The sequence below is a fragment of the Pseudorasbora parva genome, chromosome 2 (genome assembly GCF_024679245.1).
Source record: "Pseudorasbora parva isolate DD20220531a chromosome 2, ASM2467924v1, whole genome shotgun sequence".
Classification (NCBI taxonomy): domain Eukaryota; kingdom Metazoa; phylum Chordata; class Actinopteri; order Cypriniformes; family Gobionidae; genus Pseudorasbora; species Pseudorasbora parva.
The window spans coordinates 62,438,458-62,454,755 of record NC_090173.1 but is presented as its reverse complement, the minus strand read 5'-3'; the positions used below and the strand labels follow the sequence as shown (position 1 = coordinate 62,454,755).

The following is a 16,298-nucleotide window of genomic DNA, read 5'->3' as shown; positions in this document are numbered from 1 at the left end:
CTTGTTTGCTGAACGCCACCTTAGGCGGTCAATGCTCCCAAAACATTTTCAGCGACTGTGTGCAGAGGAACTGAAACTCTGTCTGTTTGGACTCGCAACTGAAAAAAATGCATTAACCTATGGACTCTACCTACCAATTTCTTCATTGAAAAAGAAGCTCTCTAATTCAGTGACATTCCACAATTTATACAGACACTTCATATTTATTTATATAATAGATGTTCTGTTGGCTTCTTTGAAGCGATATGACTCATGAGGCCGTACCTGCAATTGGGAAGGATGTTTGCGGCGAGCAGCAGTTGCGCTGATCGGGTGCGACGCCAGCCTTCTGCAACTCCTCGTTAGTATAGTGGACAGTATCTCCGCCTGTCACGCGGAAGACCGGGGTTCGATTCCCCGACGGGGAGGTCTAGTCCTTTACTGCTGCACAAAGACCCATTCAAAAGTTATTGCTCCATTTACAAGTGACACAAAGAGCTGGCCAGGGGCCCCGGGCGACAGTTTTGAGCAAAAGAATTGCATTGGTCGGGAATCGAACCCGGGTCAACTGCTTGGAAGGCAGCTATGCTCACCACTATACCACCAACGCAGGCATTTTGCTTGTTTGCTGAACGCCACCTTAGGCGGTCAATGCTCCCAACACATTTTCAGCGACTGTGTGCAGAGGAACTGAAACTCTGTCTGTTTGGACTCGCAACTGAAAAAAATGCATTAACCTATGGACTCTACCTACCAATCTCTTCATTGAAAAACAAGCTCTCTAATTCAGTGACATTCCACAATTTATACAGACACTTCATATTTATTTATATAATAGATGTTCTGTTGGCTTCTTTGAAGCGATATGACTCATGAGGCCGTACCTGCAAATGGGAAGCCTGTTTGCGACGAGCAGCAGTTGCGCTGATCGGGTGCGACGCCAGCCTTCCGCAACTCCTCGTTAGTATAGTGGACAGTATCTCCGCCTGTCACGCGGAAGACCGGGGTTCGATTCCCCGACAGGGAGGTCTAATTCTTTACTGCTGCCCAAAGACCCGTTCAAAAGTTATTGCTCCATTTACAAGTGACACAAAGAGCTGGCCAGGGGCCCCGGGCGACAGTTTTGAGCAAAAGAATTGCGTTGGCCAGGAATCGAACCCGGGTCAACTGCTTGGAAGGCAGCTATGGTCACCACTATACCACCATCGCAGGCATTTTGCTTGTTTGCTGAACGCCACCTTACGCGGTCAATGCTCCCAACACATTATCAGTGACTGTGTGCAGAGGAACTGAAACTCTGTCTGTTTGGACCAGCAACTGAAAAAAATGCATTAACCTATGGACCTGACCTACAAATCTCTTCATTGAAAAACAAGCTCTCTAATTCAGTGACATTCCTCAATTTATACAGACACTTTATATTTAATTATATATTACATGTTCTGTTGGCTTCTCTTTGCTTCTGTGAAGCGATATGACTCATGAGGCCGTACCTGCAAATGGGAAGCCTGTTTGCGGCGAGCAGCAGTTGCGCTGATCGGGTGCGACGCCAGCCTTCCGCAACTCCTCGTTAGTATAGTGGACAGTATCTCCGCCTGTCACGCGGAAGACCGGGGTTCGATTCCCCGACGGGGAGGTCTAATTCTTTACTGCTGCCCAAAGACCCGTTCAAAAGTTATTGCTCCATTTACAAGTGACACAAAGAGCTGGCCAGGGGCCCCGGGCGACAGTTTTGAGCAAAAGAATTGCGTTGGCCAGGAATCGAACCCGGGTCAACTGCTTGGAAGGCAGCTATGGTCACCACTATACCACCATCGCAGGCATTTTGCTTGTTTGCTGAACGCCACCTTAGGCGGTCAATGCTCCCAAAACATTTTCAGCGACTGTGTGCAGAGGAACTGAAACTCTGTCTGTTTGGACTCGCAACTGAAAAAAATGCATTAACCTATGGACTCTACCTACCAATCTCTTCATTGAAAAAGAAGCTCTCTAATTCAGTGACATTCCACAATTTATACAGACACTTCATATTTATTTATATAATAGATGTTCTGTTGGCTTCTTTGAAGCGATATGACTCATGAGGCCGTACCTGCAATTGGGAAGGATGTTTGCGGCGAGCAGCAGTTGCGCTGATCGGGTGCGACGCCAGCCTTCTGCAACTCCTCGTTAGTATAGTGGACAGTATCTCCGCCTGTCATGCGGAAGACCGGGGTTCGATTCCCCGACGGGGAGGTCTAGTCCTTTACTGCTGCCCAAAGACCCATTCAAAAGTTATTGCTCCATTTACAAGTGACACAAAGAGCTGGCCAGGGGCCCCGGGCGACAGTTTTGAGCAAAAGAATTGCGTTGGTCGGGAATCGAACCCGGGTCAACTGCTTGGAAGGCAGCTATGCTCACCACTATACCACCAACGCAGGCATTTTGCTTGTTTGCTGAACGCCACCTTAGGCGGTCAATGCTCCCAACACATTTTCAGCGACTGTGTGCAGAGGAACTGAAACTCTGTCTGTTTGGACTCGCAACTGAAAAAAATGCATTAACCTATGGACTCTACCTACCAATCTCTTCATTGAAAAACAAGCTCTCTAATTCAGTGACATTCCACAATTTATACAGACACTTCATATTTATTTATATAATAGATGTTCTGTTGGCTTCTTTGAAGCGATATGACTCATGAGGCCGTACCTGCAAATGGGAAGCCTGTTTGCGACGAGCAGCAGTTGCGCTGATCGGGTGCGACGCCTCCTTCCGCAACTCCTCGTTAGTATAGTGGACAGTATCTCCGCCTGTCACGCGGAAGACCGGGGTTCGATTCCCCGACGGGGAGGTCTAGTCCTTTACTGCTGCCCAAAGACCCATTCAAAAGTTATTGCTCCATTTACAAGTGACACAAAGAGCTGGCCAGGGGCCCCGGGCGACAGTTTTGAGCAAAAGAATTGCGTTGGTTGGAATCGAACCCGGGTCAACTTCTTGGAAGGCAGCTATGCTCACCACTATACCACCAACGCAGGCATTTTGCTTGTTTGCTGAACGCCACCTTACGCGGCCAATGCTCCCAACACATTATCAGTGACTGTGTGCAGAGGAACTGAAACTCTGTCTGTTTGGACTCGCAACTGAAAAAAATGCATTAACCTATGGACTCTACCTACCAATCTCTTCATTGAAAAACAAGCTCTCTAATTCAGTGACATTCCACAATTTATACAGACACTTCATATTTATTTATATAATAGATGTTCTGTTGGCTTCTTTGAAGCGATATGACTCATGAGGCCGTACCTGCAAATGGGAAGCCTGTTTGCGACGAGCAGCAGTTGCGCTGATCGGGTGCGACGCCTCCTTCCGCAACTCCTCGTTAGTATAGTGGACAGTATCTCCGCCTGTCATGTGGAAGACCGGGGTTCGATTCCCCGACGGGGAGGTCTAATTCTTTACTGCTGCCCAAAGACCCATTCAAAAGTTATTGCTCCAGCTACAAGTGACACAAAGAGCTGGCCAGGGTCCCGGGAGACATTTTTGAGCAAAAGAATTGCGTTGGCCGGGAATCGAACCCGGGTCAACTGCTTGGAAGGCAGCTATGCTCACCACTATACCACCAACGCAGGCATTTTGCTTGTTTGCTGAACGCCACCTTACGCGGTCAATGCTCCCAACACATTTTCAGCGACTGTGTGCAGAGGAACTGAAACTCTGTCTGTTTGGACTCGCAACTGAAAAAAATGCATTAACCTATGGACTCTACCTACCAATCTCTTCATTGAAAAACAAGCTCTCTAATTCAGTGACATTCCACAATTTATACAGACACTTCATATTTATTTATATAATAGATGTTCTGTTGGCTTCTTTGAAGCGATATGACTCATGAGGCCGTACCTGCAAATGGGAAGCCTGTTTGCGACGAGCAGCAGTTGCGCTGATCGGGTGCGACGCCTCCTTCCGCAACTCCTCGTTAGTATAGTGGACAGTATCTCCGCCTGTCACGTGGAAGACCGGGGTTTGATTCCCCGACGGGGAGGTCTAATTCTTTACTGCTGCCCAAAGACCCATTCAAAAGTTATTGCTCCAGCTACAAGTGACACAAAGAGCTGGCCATGGTCCCGGGAGACATTTTTGAGCAAAAGAATTGCGTTGGCCGGGAATCGAACCCGGGTCAACCGCTTGGAAGGCAGCTATGCTCACCACTATACCACCAACGCAGGCATTTTGCTTGTTTGCTGAACGCCACCTTACGCGGTCAATGCTCCCAACACATTATCAGTGACTGTGTGCAGAGGAACTGAAACTCTGTTTGTTTGGACCAGCAACTGAAAAAAATGCATTAACCTATGGACCTGACCTACCAATCTCTTCATTGAAAAACAAGCTCCCTAATTCAGTGACATTCCTCAATTTATACAGACACTTTATATTTATTTATATAATAGATGTTCTGTTGGCTTCTTTGAAGCGATATGACTCATGAGGCCGTACCTGCAAATGGGAAGGATGTTTGCGACGAGCAGCAGTTGCGCTGATCGGGTGCGACGCCTCCTTCCGCAACTCCTCGTTAGTATAGTGGACAGTATCTCCGCCTGTCACGCGGAAGACCGGGGTTCGATTCCCCGACGGGGAGGTTTAGTCCTTTACTGCTGCCCAAAGACCCATTCAAAAGTTATTGCTCCATTTACAAGTGACACAAAGAGCTGGCCAGGGGCCCCGGGCGACAGTTTTGAGCAAAAGAATTGCGTTGGCCGGGAATCGAACCCGGGTCAACTGCTTGGAAGGCAGCTATGCTCACCACTATACCACCAACGCAGGCATTTTGCTTGTTTGCTGAACGCCACCTTACGCGGTCAATGCTCCCAACACATTATCAGTGACTGTGTGCAGAGGAACTGAAACTCTGTCTGTTTGGACCAGCAACTGAAAAAAATGCATTAACCTATGGACCTGACCTACAAATCTCTTCATTGAAAAACAAGCTCTCTAATTCAGTGACATTCCTCAATTTATACAGACACTTTATATTTAATTATATATTACATGTTCTGTTGGCTTCTCTTTGCTTCTGTGAAGCGATATGACTCATGAGGCCGTACCTGCAAATGGGAAGCCTGTTTGCGGCGAGCAGCAGTTGCGCTGATCGGGTGCGACGCCAGCCTTCCGCAACTCCTCGTTAGTATAGTGGACAGTATCTCCGCCTGTCACGCGGAAGACCGGGGTTCGATTCCCCGACGGGGAGGTCTAATTCTTTACTGCTGCCCAAAGACCCGTTCAAAAGTTATTGCTCCATTTACAAGTGACACAAAGAGCTGGCCAGGGGCCCCGGGCGACAGTTTTGAGCAAAAGAAATGCGTTGGCCAGGAATCGAACCCGGGTCAACTGCTTGGAAGGCAGCTATGGTCACCACTATACCACCATCGCAGGCATTTTGCTTGTTTGCTGAACGCCACCTTACGCGGTCAATGCTCCCAACACATTATCAGTGACTGTGTGCAGAGGAACTGAAACTCTGTCTGTTTGGACCAGCAACTGAAAAAAATGCATTAACCTATGGACCTGACCTACAAATCTCTTCATTGAAAAACAAGCTCTCTAATTCAGTGACATTCCTCAATTTATACAGACACTTTATATTCGATTCCCCGACGGGGAGGTCTAGTCCTTTACTGCTGCCCAAAGACCCATTCAAAAGTTATTGCTCCATTTACAAGTGACACAAAGAGCTGGCCAGGGGCCCCGGGCGACAGTTTTGAGCAAAAGAATTGCGTTGGCCGGGAATCGAACCCGGGTCAACTGCTTGGAAGGCAGCTATGCTCACCACTATACCACCAACGCAGGCATTTTGCTTGTTTGCTGAACGCCACCTTACGCGGTCAATGCTCCCAACACATTATCAGTGACTGTGTGCAGAGGAACTGAAACTCTGTCTGTTTGGACCAGCAACTGAAAAAAATGCATTAACCTATGGACCTGACCTACAAATCTCTTCATTGAAAAACAAGCTCTCTAATTCAGTGACATTCCTCAATTTATACAGACACTTTATATTTAATTATATATTACATGTTCTGTTGGCTTCTCTTTGCTTCTGTGAAGCGATATGACTCATGAGGCCGTACCTGCAAATGGGAAGCCTGTTTGCGGCGAGCAGCAGTTGCGCTGATCGGGTGCGACGCCAGCCTTCCGCAACTCCTCGTTAGTATAGTGGACAGTATCTCCGCCTGTCACGCGGAAGACCGGGGTTCGATTCCCCGACGGGGAGGTCTAATTCTTTACTGCTGCCCAAAGACCCGTTCAAAAGTTATTGCTCCATTTACAAGTGACACAAAGAGCTGGCCAGGGGCCCCGGGCGACAGTTTTGAGCAAAAGAATTGCGTTGGCCAGGAATCGAACCCGGGTCAACTGCTTGGAAGGCAGCTATGGTCACCACTATACCACCATCGCAGGCATTTTGCTTGTTTGCTGAACGCCACCTTACGCGGTCAATGCTCCCAACACATTATCAGTGACTGTGTGCAGAGGAACTGAAACTCTGTCTGTTTGGACCAGCAACTGAAAAAAATGCATTAACCTATGGACCTGACCTACAAATCTCTTCATTGAAAAACAAGCTCTCTAATTCAGTGACATTCCTCAATTTATACAGACACTTTATATTTAATTATATATTACATGTTCTGTTGGCTTCTCTTTGCTTCTGTGAAGCGATATGACTCATGAGGCCGTACCTGCAATTGGGAAGGATGTTTGCGGCGAGCAGCAGTTGCGCTGATCGGGTGCGACGCCAGCCTTCTGCAACTCCTCGTTAGTATAGTGGACAGTATCTCCGCCTGTCACGCGGAAGACCGAGGTTCGATTCCCCGACGGGGAGGTCTAATTCTTTACTGCTGCCCAAAGACCCATTCAAAAGTTATTGCTCCAGCTACAAGTGACACAAAGAGTTGGCCAGGGTCCCGGGAGACATTTTTGAGCAAAAGAATTGCGTTGGCCGGGAATCGAACCCTGGTCAACTGCTCGGAAGGCAGCTATGCTCACCACTATACCACCAACGCAGGCATTTTGCTTGTTTTCTGAACGCCACCTTAGGCGGTCAATGCTCCCAACACATTTTCAGCGACTGTGTGCAGAGGAACTGAAACTCTGTCTGTTTGGACTCGCAACTGAAAAAAATGCATTAACCTATGGACTCTACCTACCAATCTCTTCATTGAAAAACAAGCTCTCTAATTCAGTGACATTCCACAATTTATACAGACACTTCATATTTATTTATATAATAGATGTTCTGTTGGCTTCTTTGAAGCGATATGACTCATGAGGCCGTACCTGCAAATGGGAAGGATGTTTGCGGCGAGCAGCAGTTGCGCTGATCGGGTGCGACGCCAGCCTTCTGCAACTCCTCGTTAGTATAGTGGACAGTATCTCCGCCTGTCACGCGTAAGACCGGGGTTCGATTCCCCGACGGGGAGGTCTAGTCCTTTACTGCTGCCCAAAGACCCATTCAAAAGTTATTGCTCCATTTACAAGTAACACAAAGAGCTGGCCAGGGGCCCCGGGCGACAGTTTTGAGCAAAAGAATTGTGTTGGCCGGGAATCAAACCCGGGTCAACTGCTTGGAAGGCAGCTATGCTCACCACTATACCACCAACGCAGGCATTTTGCTTGTTTGCTGAACGCCACCTTAGGCGGTCAATGCTCCCAACACATTATCAGCGACTGTGTGCAGAGGAACTGAAACTCTGTCTGTTTGGACTCGCAACTGAAAAAAATGCATTAACCTATGGACTCTACCTACCAATCTCTTCATTGAAAAACAAGCTCTCTAATTCAGTGACATTCCACAATTTATACAGACACTTCATATTTATTTATATAATAGATGTTCTGTTGGCTTCTTTGAAGCGATATGACTCATGAGGCCGTACCTGCAAATGGGAAGCCTGTTTGCGACGAGCAGCAGTTGCGCTGATCGGGTGCGACGCCTCCTTCCGCAACTCCTCGTTAGTATAGTGGACAGTATCTCCGCCTGTCATGTGGAAGACCGGGGTTCGATTCCCCGACGGGGAGGTCTAATTCTTTACTGCTGCCCAAAGACCCATTCAAAAGTTATTGCTCCAGCTACAAGTGACACAAAGAGCTGGCCAGGGTCCCGGGAGACATTTTTGAGCAAAAGAATTGCGTTGGCCGGGAATCGAACCCGGGTCAACTGCTTGGAAGGCAGCTATGCTCACCACTATACCACCAACGCAGGCATTTTGCTTGTTTGCTGAACGCCACCTTACGCGGTCAATGCTCCCAACACATTTTCAGCGACTGTGTGCAGAGGAACTGAAACTCTGTCTGTTTGGACTCGCAACTGAAAAAAATGCATTAACCTATGGACTCTACCTACCAATCTCTTCATTGAAAAACAAGCTCTCTAATTCAGTGACATTCCACAATTTATACAGACACTTCATATTTATTTATATAATAGATGTTCTGTTGGCTTCTTTGAAGCGATATGACTCATGAGGCCGTACCTGCAAATGGGAAGCCTGTTTGCGACGAGCAGCAGTTGCGCTGATCGGGTGCGACGCCTCCTTCCGCAACTCCTCGTTAGTATAGTGGACAGTATCTCCGCCTGTCACGTGGAAGACCGGGGTTTGATTCCCCGACGGGGAGGTCTAATTCTTTACTGCTGCCCAAAGACCCATTCAAAAGTTATTGCTCCAGCTACAAGTGACACAAAGAGCTGGCCATGGTCCCGGGAGACATTTTTGAGCAAAAGAATTGCGTTGGCCGGGAATCGAACCCGGGTCAACCGCTTGGAAGGCAGCTATGCTCACCACTATACCACCAACGCAGGCATTTTGCTTGTTTGCTGAACGCCACCTTACGCGGTCAATGCTCCCAACACATTATCAGTGACTGTGTGCAGAGGAACTGAAACTCTGTTTGTTTGGACCAGCAACTGAAAAAAATGCATTAACCTATGGACCTGACCTACCAATCTCTTCATTGAAAAACAAGCTCCCTAATTCAGTGACATTCCTCAATTTATACAGACACTTTATATTTATTTATATAATAGATGTTCTGTTGGCTTCTTTGAAGCGATATGACTCATGAGGCCGTACCTGCAAATGGGAAGGATGTTTGCGGCGAGCAGCAGTTGCGCTGATCGGGTGCGACGCCAGCCTTCTGCAACTCCTCGTTAGTATAGTGGACAGTATCTCCGCCTGTCACGCGGAAGACCGGGGTTCGATTCCCCGACGGGGAGGTCTAGTCCTTTACTGCTGCCCAAAGACCCATTCAAAAGTTATTGCTCCATTTACAAGTGACACAAAGAGCTGGCCAGGGGCCCCGGGCGACAGTTTTGAGCAAAAGAATTGCGTTGGTCGGGAATCGAACCCGGGTCAACTGCTTGGAAGGCAGCTATGCTCACCACTATACCACCAACGCAGGCATTTTGCTTGTTTGCTGAACGCCACCTTAGGCCGTCAATGCTCCCAACACATTTTCAGCGACTGTGTGCAGAGGAACTGAAACTCTGTCTGTTTGGACTCGCAACTGAAAAAAATGCATTAACCTATGGACTCTACCTACCAATCTCTTCATTGAAAAACAAGCTCTCTAATTCAGTGACATTCCACAATTTATACAGACACTTCATATTTATTTATATAATAGATGTTCTGTTGGCTTCTTTGAAGCGATATGACTCATGAGGCCGTACCTGCAAATGGGAAGCCTGTTTGCGACGAGCAGCAGTTGTGCTGATCGGGTGCGACGCCTCCTTCCGCAACTCCTCGTTAGTATAGTGGACAGTATCTCCGCCTGTCACGCGGAAGACCGGGGTTCGATTCCCCGACGGGGAGGTCTAGTCCTTTACTGCTGCCCAAAGACCCATTCAAAAGTTATTGCTCCATTTACAAGTGACACAAAGAGCTGGCCAGGGGCCCCGGGCGACAGTTTTGAGCAAAAGAATTGCGTTGGCCGGGAATCGAACCCGGGTCAACTGCTTGGAAGGCAGCTATGCTCACCACTATACCACCAACGCAGGCATTTTGCTTGTTTGCTGAACGCCACCTTACGCGGCCAATGCTCCCAACACATTATCAGTGACTGTGTGCAGAGGAACTGAAACTCTGTCTGTTTGGACCAGCAACTGAAAAAAATGCATTAACCTATGGACCTGACCTACAAATCTCTTCATTGAAAAACAAGCTCTCTAATTCAGTGACATTCCTCAATTTATACAGACACTTTATATTTAATTATACATTACATGTTCTGTTGGCTTCTCTTTGCTTCTGTGAAGCGATATGACTCATGAGGCCGTACCTGCAAATGGGAAGCCTGTTTGCGGCGAGCAGCAGTTGCGCTGATCGGGTGCGACGCCAGCCTTCCGCAACTCCTCGTTAGTATAGTGGACAGTATCTCCGCCTGTCACGCGGAAGACCGGGGTTCGATTCCCCGACGGGGAGGTCTAATTCTTTACTGCTGCCCAAAGACCCGTTCAAAAGTTATTGCTCCATTTACAAGTGACACAAAGAGCTGGCCAGGGGCCCCGGGCGACAGTTTTGAGCAAAAGAATTGCGTTGGCCAGGAATCGAACCCGGGTCAACTGCTTGGAAGGCAGCTATGGTCACCACTATACCACCATCGCAGGCATTTTGCTTGTTTGCTGAACGCCACCTTACGCGGTCAATGCTCCCAACACATTATCAGTGACTGTGTGCAGAGGAACTGAAACTCTGTCTGTTTGGACCAGCAACTGAAAAAAATGCATTAACCTATGGACCTGACCTACAAATCTCTTCATTGAAAAACAAGCTCTCTAATTCAGTGACATTCCTCAATTTATACAGACACTTTATATTTAATTATATATTACATGTTCTGTTGGCTTCTCTTTGCTTCTGTGAAGCGATATGACTCATGAGGCCGTACCTGCAAATGGGAAGCCTGTTTGCGGCGAGCAGCAGTTGCGCTGATCGGGTGCGACGCCAGCCTTCCGCAACTCCTCGTTAGTATAGTGGACAGTATCTCCGCCTGTCACGCGGAAGACCGGGGTTCGATTCCCCGACGGGGAGGTCTAATTCTTTACTGCTGCCCAAAGACCCGTTCAAAAGTTATTGCTCCATTTACAAGTGACACAAAGAGCTGGCCAGGGGCCCCGGGCGACAGTTTTGAGCAAAAGAATTGCGTTGGCCAGGAATCGAACCCGGGTCAACTGCTTGGAAGGCAGCTATGGTCACCACTACACCACCATCGCAGGCATTTTGCTTGTTTGCTGAACGCCACCTTAGGCGGTCAATGCTCCCAAAACATTTTCAGCGACTGTGTGCAGAGGAACTGAAACTCTGTCTGTTTGGACTCGCAACTGAAAAAAATGCATTAACCTATGGACTCTACCTACCAATTTCTTCATTGAAAAAGAAGCTCTCTAATTCAGTGACATTCCACAATTTATACAGACACTTCATATTTATTTATATAATAGATGTTCTGTTGGCTTCTTTGAAGCGATATGACTCATGAGGCCGTACCTGCAATTGGGAAGGATGTTTGCGGCGAGCAGCAGTTGCGCTGATCGGGTGCGACGCCAGCCTTCTGCAACTCCTCGTTAGTATAGTGGACAGTATCTCCGCCTGTCACGCGGAAGACCGGGGTTCGATTCCCCGACGGGGAGGTCTAGTCCTTTACTGCTGCCCAAAGACCCATTCAAAAGTTATTGCTCCATTTACAAGTGACACAAAGAGCTGGCCAGGGGCCCCGGGCGACAGTTTTGAGCAAAAGAATTGCGTTGGTCGGGAATCGAACCCGGGTCAACTGCTTGGAAGGCAGCTATGCTCACCACTATACCACCAACGCAGGCATTTTGCTTGTTTGCTGAACGCCACCTTAGGCGGTCAATGCTCCCAACACATTTTCAGCGACTGTGTGCAGAGGAACTGAAACTCTGTCTGTTTGGACTCGCAACTGAAAAAAATGCATTAACCTATGGACTCTACCTACCAATCTCTTCATTGAAAAACAAGCTCTCTAATTCAGTGACATTCCACAATTTATACAGACACTTCATATTTATTTATATAATAGATGTTCTGTTGGCTTCTTTGAAGCGATATGACTCATGAGGCCGTACCTGCAAATGGGAAGCCTGTTTGCGACGAGCAGCAGTTGCGCTGATCGGGTGCGACGCCTCCTTCCGCAACTCCTCGTTAGTATAGTGGACAGTATCTCCGCCTGTCACGCGGAAGACCGGGGTTCGATTCCCCGACGGGGAGGTCTAGTCCTTTACTGCTGCCCAAAGACCCATTCAAAAGTTATTGCTCCATTTACAAGTGACACAAAGAGCTGGCCAGGGGCCCCGGGCGACAGTTTTGAGCAAAAGAATTGCGTTGGCCGGGAATCGAACCCGGGTCAACTGCTTGGAAGGCAGCTATGCTCACCACTATACCACCAACGCAGGCATTTTGCTTGTTTGCTGAACGCCACCTTACGCGGTCAATGCTCCCAACACATTATCAGTGACTGTGTGCAGAGGAACTGAAACTCTGTCTGTTTGGACTCGCAACTGAAAAAAATGCATTAACCTATGGACTCTACCTACAAATCTCTTCATTAAAAAACAAGCTCTCTAATTCAGTGACATTCCTCAATTTATACAGACACTTTATATTTAATTATATATTACATGTTCTGTTGGCTTCTCTTTGCTTCTGTGAAGCGATATGACTCATGAGGCCGTACCTGCAAATGGGAAGCCTGTTTGCGGCGAGCAGCAGTTGCGCTGATCGGGTGCGACGCCAGCCTTCCGCAACTCCTCGTTAGTATAGTGGACAGTATCTCCGCCTGTCACGCGGAAGACCGGGGTTCGATTCCCCGACGGGGAGGTCTAATTCTTTACTGCTGCCCAAAGACCCGTTCAAAAGTTATTGCTCCATTTACAAGTGACACAAAGAGCTGGCCAGGGGCCCCGGGCGACAGTTTTGAGCAAAAGAATTGCGTTGGCCAGGAATCGAACCCGGGTCAACTGCTTGGAAGGCAGCTATGGTCACCACTATACCACCATCGCAGGCATTTTGCTTGTTTGCTGAACGCCACCTTACGCGGTCAATGCTCCCAACACATTATCAGTGACTGTGTGCAGAGGAACTGAAACTCTGTCTGTTTGGACCAGCAACTGAAAAAAATGCATTAACCTATGGACCTGACCTACAAATCTCTTCATTGAAAAACAAGCTCTCTAATTCAGTGACATTCCTCAATTTATACAGACACTTTATATTTAATTATATATTACATGTTCTGTTGGCTTCTCTTTGCTTCTGTGAAGCGATATGACTCATGAGGCCGTACCTGCAAATGGGAAGCCTGTTTGCGGCGAGCAGCAGTTGCGCTGATCGGGTGCGACGCCAGCCTTCCGCAACTCCTCGTTAGTATAGTGGACAGTATCTCCGCCTGTCACGCGGAAGACCGGGGTTCGATTCCCCGACGGGGAGGTCTAATTCTTTACTGCTGCCCAAAGACCCGTTCAAAAGTTATTGCTCCATTTACAAGTGACACAAAGAGCTGGCCAGGGGCCCCGGGCGACAGTTTTGAGCAAAAGAATTGCGTTGGCCAGGAATCGAACCCGGGTCAACTGCTTGGAAGGCAGCTATGGTCACCACTATACCACCATCGCAGGCATTTTGCTTGTTTGCTGAACGCCACCTTAGGCGGTCAATGCTCCCAAAACATTTTCAGCGAATGTGTGCAGAGGAACTGAAACTCTGTCTGTTTGGACTCGCAACTGAAAAAAATGCATTAACCTATGGACTCTACCTACCAATCTCTTCATTGAAAAAGAAGCTCTCTAATTCAGTGACATTCCACAATTTATACAGACACTTCATATTTATTTATATAATAGATGTTCTGTTGGCTTCTTTGAAGCGATATGACTCATGAGGCCGTACCTGCAATTGGGAAGGATGTTTGCGGCGAGCAGCAGTTGCGCTGATCGGGTGCGACGCCAGCCTTCTGCAACTCCTCGTTAGTATAGTGGACAGTATCTCCGCCTGTCACGCGGAAGACCGAGGTTCGATTCCCCGACGGGGAGGTCTAATTCTTTACTGCTGCCCAAAGACCCATTCAAAAGTTATTGCTCCAGCTACAAGTGACACAAAGAGCTGGCCAGGGGCCCCGGGCGACAGTTTTGAGCAAAAGAATTGTGTTGGCCGGGAATCAAACCCGGGTCAACTGCTTGGAAGGCAGCTATGCTCACCACTATACCACCAACGCAGGCATTTTGCTTGTTTGCTGAACGCCACCTTAGGCGGTCAATGCTCCCAACACATTATCAGCGACTGTGTGCAGAGGAACTGAAACTCTGTCTGTTTGGACTCGCAACTGAAAAAAATGCATTAACCTATGGACTCTACCTACCAATCTCTTCATTGAAAAACAAGCTCACTAATTCAGTGACATTCCACAATTTATACAGACACTTCATATTTATTTATATAATAGATGTTCTGTTGGCTTCTTTGAAGCGATATGACTCATGAGGCCGTACCTGCAAATGGGAAGCCTGTTTGCGACGAGCAGCAGTTGCGCTGATCGGGTGCGACGCCTCCTTCCGCAACTCCTCGTTAGTATAGTGGACAGTATCTCCGCCTGTCATGTGGAAGACCGGGGTTCGATTCCCCGACGGGGAGGTCTAATTCTTTACTGCTGCCCAAAGACCCATTCAAAAGTTATTGCTCCAGCTACAAGTGACACAAAGAGCTGGCCAGGGTCCCGGGAGACATTTTTGAGCAAAAGAATTGCGTTGGCCGGGGAATCGAACCCGGGTCAACTGCTTGGAAGGCAGCTATGCTCACCACTATACCACCAACGCAGGCATTTTGCTTGTTTGCTGAACGCCACCTTAGGCGGTCAATGCTCCCAACACATTTTCAGCGACTGTGTCCAGAGGAACTGAAACTCTGTCTGTTTGGACTCGCAACTGAAAAAAATGCATTAACCTATGGACTCTACCTACCAATCTCTTCATTGAAAAACAAGCTCTCTAATTCAGTGACATTCCACAATTTATACAGACACTTCATATTTATTTATATAATAGATGTTCTGTTGGCTTCTTTGAAGCGATATGACTCATGAGGCCGTACCTGCAAATGGGAAGGATGTTTGCGGCGAGCAGCAGTTGCGCTGATCGGGTGCGACGCCAGCCTTCTGCAACTCCTCGTTAGTATAGTGGACAGTATCTCCGCCTGTCACGCGGAAGACCGGGGTTCGATTCCCCGACGGGGAGGTCTAGTCCTTTACTGCTGCCCAAAGACCCATTCAAAAGTTATTGCTCCATTTACAAGTGACACAAAGAGCTGGCCAGGGGCCCCGGGCGACAGTTTTGAGCAAAAGAATTGTGTTGGCCGGGAATCAAACCCGGGTCAACTGCTTGGAAGGCAGCTATGCTCACCACTATACCACCAACGCAGGCATTTTGCTTGTTTGCTGAACGCCACCTTAGGCGGTCAATGCTCCCAACACATTATCAGCGACTGTGTGCAGAGGAACTGAAACTCTGTCTGTTTGGACTCGCAACTGAAAAAAAATGCATTAACCTATGGACTCTACCTACCAATCTCTTCATTGAAAAACAAGCTCTCTAATTCAGTGACATTCCACAATTTATACAGACACTTCATATTTATTTATATAATAGATGTTCTGTTGGCTTCTTTGAAGCGATATGACTCATGAGGCCGTACCTGCAAATGGGAAGCCTGTTTGCGACGAGCAGCAGTTGCGCTGATCGGGTGCGACGCCTCCTTCCGCAACTCCTCGTTAGTATAGTGGACAGTATCTCCGCCTGTCACGCGGAAGACCGGGGTTCGATTCCCCGACGGGGAGGTCTAATTCTTTACTGCTGCCCAAAGACCCATTCAAAAGTTATTGCTCCAGCTACAAGTGACACAAAGAGCTGGCCAGGGTCCCGGGAGACATTTTTGAGCAAAAGAATTGCGTTGGCCGGGAATCGAACCCGGGTCAACTGCTTGGAAGGCAGCTATGCTCACCACTATACCACCAACGCAGGCATTTTGCTTGTTTGCTGAACGCCACCTTAGGCGGTCAATGCTCCCAACACATTTTCAGCGACTGTGTCCAGAGGAACTGAAACTCTGTCTGTTTGGACTCGCAACTGAAAAAAATGCATTAACCTATGGACTCTACCTACCAATCTCTTCATTGAAAAACAAGCTCTCTAATTCAGTGACATTCCACAATTTATACAGACACTTCATATTTATTTATATAATAGATGTTCTGTTGGCTTCTTTGAAGCGATA

General features: G+C 47.9%; 23 non-coding genes across 23 annotated transcripts; 16 read left to right on the top strand and 7 right to left on the bottom strand.

Moving 5' to 3' along the window:
* Positions 1-335: 335 nt before the first annotated feature.
* Positions 336-407, top strand: trnad-guc (transfer RNA aspartic acid (anticodon GUC)). The gene has a single exon. It is a non-coding gene; the product is annotated as a tRNA-Asp (tRNA).
* A 1,136-nt stretch (positions 408-1,543) lies between these two features.
* trnad-guc (transfer RNA aspartic acid (anticodon GUC)) lies at positions 1,544-1,615 on the top strand. Its single transcript has one exon. It is a non-coding gene; the product is annotated as a tRNA-Asp (tRNA).
* A 1,125-nt stretch (positions 1,616-2,740) lies between these two features.
* trnad-guc (transfer RNA aspartic acid (anticodon GUC)) lies at positions 2,741-2,812 on the top strand. The gene has a single exon. It is a non-coding gene; the product is annotated as a tRNA-Asp (tRNA).
* Positions 2,813-3,518: 706 nt separating this feature from the next.
* Positions 3,519-3,590, bottom strand: trnag-ucc (transfer RNA glycine (anticodon UCC)). The gene has a single exon. It is a non-coding gene; the product is annotated as a tRNA-Gly (tRNA).
* A 941-nt stretch (positions 3,591-4,531) lies between these two features.
* On the top strand, positions 4,532-4,603 carry trnad-guc (transfer RNA aspartic acid (anticodon GUC)). Its single transcript has one exon. It is a non-coding gene; the product is annotated as a tRNA-Asp (tRNA).
* Positions 4,604-4,713: 110 nt separating this feature from the next.
* Positions 4,714-4,785, bottom strand: trnag-ucc (transfer RNA glycine (anticodon UCC)). The gene has a single exon. It is a non-coding gene; the product is annotated as a tRNA-Gly (tRNA).
* A 355-nt stretch (positions 4,786-5,140) lies between these two features.
* trnad-guc (transfer RNA aspartic acid (anticodon GUC)) lies at positions 5,141-5,212 on the top strand. Its single transcript has one exon. It is a non-coding gene; the product is annotated as a tRNA-Asp (tRNA).
* Positions 5,213-5,736: 524 nt separating this feature from the next.
* Positions 5,737-5,808, bottom strand: trnag-ucc (transfer RNA glycine (anticodon UCC)). The gene has a single exon. It is a non-coding gene; the product is annotated as a tRNA-Gly (tRNA).
* A 355-nt stretch (positions 5,809-6,163) lies between these two features.
* Positions 6,164-6,235, top strand: trnad-guc (transfer RNA aspartic acid (anticodon GUC)). Its single transcript has one exon. It is a non-coding gene; the product is annotated as a tRNA-Asp (tRNA).
* A 1,914-nt stretch (positions 6,236-8,149) lies between these two features.
* On the bottom strand, positions 8,150-8,221 carry trnag-ucc (transfer RNA glycine (anticodon UCC)). Its single transcript has one exon. It is a non-coding gene; the product is annotated as a tRNA-Gly (tRNA).
* A 942-nt stretch (positions 8,222-9,163) lies between these two features.
* trnad-guc (transfer RNA aspartic acid (anticodon GUC)) lies at positions 9,164-9,235 on the top strand. The gene has a single exon. It is a non-coding gene; the product is annotated as a tRNA-Asp (tRNA).
* A 526-nt stretch (positions 9,236-9,761) lies between these two features.
* trnad-guc (transfer RNA aspartic acid (anticodon GUC)) lies at positions 9,762-9,833 on the top strand. Its single transcript has one exon. It is a non-coding gene; the product is annotated as a tRNA-Asp (tRNA).
* Positions 9,834-9,943: 110 nt separating this feature from the next.
* On the bottom strand, positions 9,944-10,015 carry trnag-ucc (transfer RNA glycine (anticodon UCC)). The gene has a single exon. It is a non-coding gene; the product is annotated as a tRNA-Gly (tRNA).
* Positions 10,016-10,370: 355 nt separating this feature from the next.
* trnad-guc (transfer RNA aspartic acid (anticodon GUC)) lies at positions 10,371-10,442 on the top strand. Its single transcript has one exon. It is a non-coding gene; the product is annotated as a tRNA-Asp (tRNA).
* A 537-nt stretch (positions 10,443-10,979) lies between these two features.
* trnad-guc (transfer RNA aspartic acid (anticodon GUC)) lies at positions 10,980-11,051 on the top strand. Its single transcript has one exon. It is a non-coding gene; the product is annotated as a tRNA-Asp (tRNA).
* Positions 11,052-11,578: 527 nt separating this feature from the next.
* On the top strand, positions 11,579-11,650 carry trnad-guc (transfer RNA aspartic acid (anticodon GUC)). The gene has a single exon. It is a non-coding gene; the product is annotated as a tRNA-Asp (tRNA).
* A 526-nt stretch (positions 11,651-12,176) lies between these two features.
* trnad-guc (transfer RNA aspartic acid (anticodon GUC)) lies at positions 12,177-12,248 on the top strand. Its single transcript has one exon. It is a non-coding gene; the product is annotated as a tRNA-Asp (tRNA).
* Positions 12,249-12,358: 110 nt separating this feature from the next.
* Positions 12,359-12,430, bottom strand: trnag-ucc (transfer RNA glycine (anticodon UCC)). Its single transcript has one exon. It is a non-coding gene; the product is annotated as a tRNA-Gly (tRNA).
* A 355-nt stretch (positions 12,431-12,785) lies between these two features.
* On the top strand, positions 12,786-12,857 carry trnad-guc (transfer RNA aspartic acid (anticodon GUC)). Its single transcript has one exon. It is a non-coding gene; the product is annotated as a tRNA-Asp (tRNA).
* Positions 12,858-13,394: 537 nt separating this feature from the next.
* trnad-guc (transfer RNA aspartic acid (anticodon GUC)) lies at positions 13,395-13,466 on the top strand. Its single transcript has one exon. It is a non-coding gene; the product is annotated as a tRNA-Asp (tRNA).
* A 1,724-nt stretch (positions 13,467-15,190) lies between these two features.
* trnad-guc (transfer RNA aspartic acid (anticodon GUC)) lies at positions 15,191-15,262 on the top strand. Its single transcript has one exon. It is a non-coding gene; the product is annotated as a tRNA-Asp (tRNA).
* A 527-nt stretch (positions 15,263-15,789) lies between these two features.
* Positions 15,790-15,861, top strand: trnad-guc (transfer RNA aspartic acid (anticodon GUC)). The gene has a single exon. It is a non-coding gene; the product is annotated as a tRNA-Asp (tRNA).
* A 109-nt stretch (positions 15,862-15,970) lies between these two features.
* Positions 15,971-16,042, bottom strand: trnag-ucc (transfer RNA glycine (anticodon UCC)). Its single transcript has one exon. It is a non-coding gene; the product is annotated as a tRNA-Gly (tRNA).
* Positions 16,043-16,298: the final 256 nt, after the last annotated feature.